The sequence below is a fragment of the Daucus carota genome, chromosome 4, assembly GCF_001625215.2.
Source record: "Daucus carota subsp. sativus chromosome 4, DH1 v3.0, whole genome shotgun sequence".
NCBI classification, from domain to species: Eukaryota; Viridiplantae; Streptophyta; class Magnoliopsida; order Apiales; family Apiaceae; genus Daucus; species Daucus carota.
Genome location: NC_030384.2, coordinates 4,093,355 through 4,096,395, shown reverse-complemented (window position 1 = coordinate 4,096,395; position 3,041 = coordinate 4,093,355). Strand labels below are relative to the sequence as shown.

At 39.6% G+C, this 3,041-nt stretch overlaps 1 long non-coding RNA gene across 1 annotated transcript; it reads left to right on the top strand.

Annotated features, from left to right (window-relative positions):
- The first annotated feature begins 491 nt into the window (after positions 1 to 491).
- Positions 492 to 1,542, top strand: LOC135151983 (uncharacterized). The gene is made up of 2 exons (XR_010291003.1): positions 492 to 572; positions 993 to 1,542. It is a non-coding gene; the product is annotated as an uncharacterized LOC135151983 (long non-coding RNA).
- The last annotated feature ends 1,499 nt before the right edge of the window (positions 1,543 to 3,041 follow it).

The window sequence follows — 3,041 nt, the reverse complement described above, 5'->3', positions numbered from 1 at the left end:
TGACACATCATTAGTGAATTTGATTCCCTTTGCCATATTTCAATAAAAGATGATATAAACCTTTTTCCGGCATCCATGTTATAAATCAAAATGAATTATAAAATGTTTTCTTTAGTGATTTGGACTAGACGCAAGTCCTTTTCACATATTATTAGGCTCACATATAGCCTAGGGATCCCATTATATTTGAGAACCCAGCGCGGTTCGGGATTACTTCGCGGCTGATCACCGGCTGTAATCCGTAGCGTCCTAAAATGAATTTTGATGATGATATGATTATAACATGTTGCCATATTGCCTTGATGCCATGATTTCTATACCATATTATTCATGTGTTTTGCCATGCCTATTCATCATATTATCATGAATGCTTTATCATTTATTCTTAAATTTGTTCCGGACACCTTTGATATTATTATGATGCCATGTGTTTAGGACTGTTAGTACTTGCTGAGCGTCTTTGCTCATGTTCTCGTATTTAACCCCTTTTACAGCTAGCAAATATGGTACGCACAAAGCAAACAGCACGTAAATCGACCACTGGCTACGCAGAGAATTGTTTAAGGGCGAAGGTAGCATATATGATATAAGCGGCTTTCGCTATTATATTTTGTACTAGTTAGATGGGCTGATCCACACTCTGAACTTATAAGATCTTTTGGGACTTTATTTCACTCTTTTGGACTTGTAATTAACTAAACGTTATCTTTTGGGATTTAAATTATGTAATCCTAATTTCCGGATTTATTATTTATCTGTCTCTTGTTCATATTATATCAATTCGTGTGCGTGTGTTGGTTGGGGTGTGACATTTTTGGCATCAGAGCCTAGGTTTAGAGTCCCTGGACAGCCCAATTAGGATCATAGGGTGTATAAGTATATTATATATATATATATATATATATATATATATCGGGAGTATTATTATGCGTCGTTCGATTTAATCGTATCTAACCCTTTTGTATATATATATATATATATATTATTGACAGCAACGTGCGCACTCATCTTCGGTCCCGCCGCCTGAACCTATTCCCTTTTCTGTCTATGCTGACTTGAGGCTGGAGCTCGACACTATCCAAGGGAAGTATGACAGGCTCATGGAGCGCATTGAGGAGGTTTATTCGAGTGATCATATCATGGGTGACGGACTTAAGGAGAAGACCATCTCTAGGCTTGAGTCATTGATCCAGATGGCCACATCCAGGTTGGAGAAGATGCCAGTACACCGTGACCGGTCCAGCCAGCTCACTGTGCAGATGATAGCGGATGAACTTAGGAGCATGGTCAAGATGCTGCGTGAGGACACGACCCCTAACATCCCTAGGACCCGTGAGGAGGAGACCGAGGAGGAGGACGAGGACTAGAGGACGTGACCTTTAGTTGCTTAGGCTGTTCCTTTTATCACTATGTTGTTTATTTCTGTTTCCAGACTTTCGTACTATTTTGATTCGGATCTGTACTCGTATTTCGTACTTTGACATTCGTACCTTTCGTTTCGAACCATGTTCTAATTCAGTAACGCACTTTCCTTGATTCCTATATTGCTCTTTAAATTTGCTTATAACCATGCATCATTTCTATTGTTTATATCGAACTGCATACCATGATAATTGTGAATAATCCCGTAACCTCGTATCATTTAAAATTGTATAACTCTTATTTCAGAATATGGCACCTAAAAGAGCTCGAGGAAGACCCTCTAATAACCGAGAGAATGAAGAAGGAAACCGAAACGCGAACCAGAACCTTGACATAACACAACTTCTAGAATTGGTACGCCAACAAACAGCCACTATTGCCCAACAACAACAACTTCTTCAACAAATGCAACCACCACAACCACCTCCAGGAAATGTCACCACTTTCAAAACCTTCCAATCCGTAAAACCCCCGGAATTCAAAGGAACTCAAGATCCGGTTGAAGCTCATGCTTGGTTAAAAGAGATGGAGAAGGCTTTTGCCTTGACAAATGTTGGAGATAATCAGAAGGTGGAGTATGCTGCTTATTTTCTTAAAGGAGAATCGAACTATTGGTGGGAAACAGCAAAAGCTTTAGAACCCGAAGGAATTATTACTTGGGACAGATTTAAGAGAATGTTTTTGGATAAGTACTTTCCTCGTTATATGCAAACACAAATGGAGATGAAGTTCTTTGAATTAAAACAAGATAATATGACAGTTGGGGAGTATGAGAAGAAGTTCACTGAACTATCTAGATTTATGGGAGAGTATGTTGATTCTGAAGAGAAGAGAGCGAAGAGGTTTCAACAAGGACTAAAGCCGTGGTTGAGAAGTCGGGTGGCAGCTTTTGAATTGACTACTTATGCTGAAGTAGTTCAAAAAGCAATGGTAATTGAAGGCGAAAGTGAGCAGAATCAGAAGGAGAAAGGCAACAAAAAGAGAAGATTTGAATCGGGAGAAGAAGGCACAAGTTACAAGGGCCAGAATCAAAAAGTTAATCAAAGGTTTAAACTTCAAAGTGGACCCGGAAACTTCAAGAAGAAAGAATTTGGGAACAAGTCACAAGAAAACAGATTTCAATCGAGTGGACAGAAACCCCTGCAAGGATCAATTCCGGAGTGTAAAGTTTGTAATAAGAAGCATACGGGGAATTGCAACAAGGCGAATGTAGTTTGTTTCAAGTGTCACGCAAAAGGCCATTATGCTCATGAATGTAAGAATCAGAAGGCCAATGTCACGTGCTACAAGTGTGGTAAAGTAGGACATGTGTCAAGGGAATGCAAAGGAGCGGTTAACAATCAATTGCTACAAATGACTGCTATGCCGTATCCGATGAATCAAGTAACTCCTATGCCAGCACCATCATTTCCAATGCCTTTCAATCAACCTCAAATGGCATCATCCTCATCTCATCCAGCTTTGACTTATCCGGCACAAGCAAGGACTTTCAACATGAATGTAAAGGATGCAATTCAAAGTTCTGATGTAGTTTCAGGTACGCTTTCTGTGAACGCTGCTAGTGCTAAAGTATTGATTGACTCGGGAGCTACAAGGTCATTTATTTCGAAGTCTTTTGT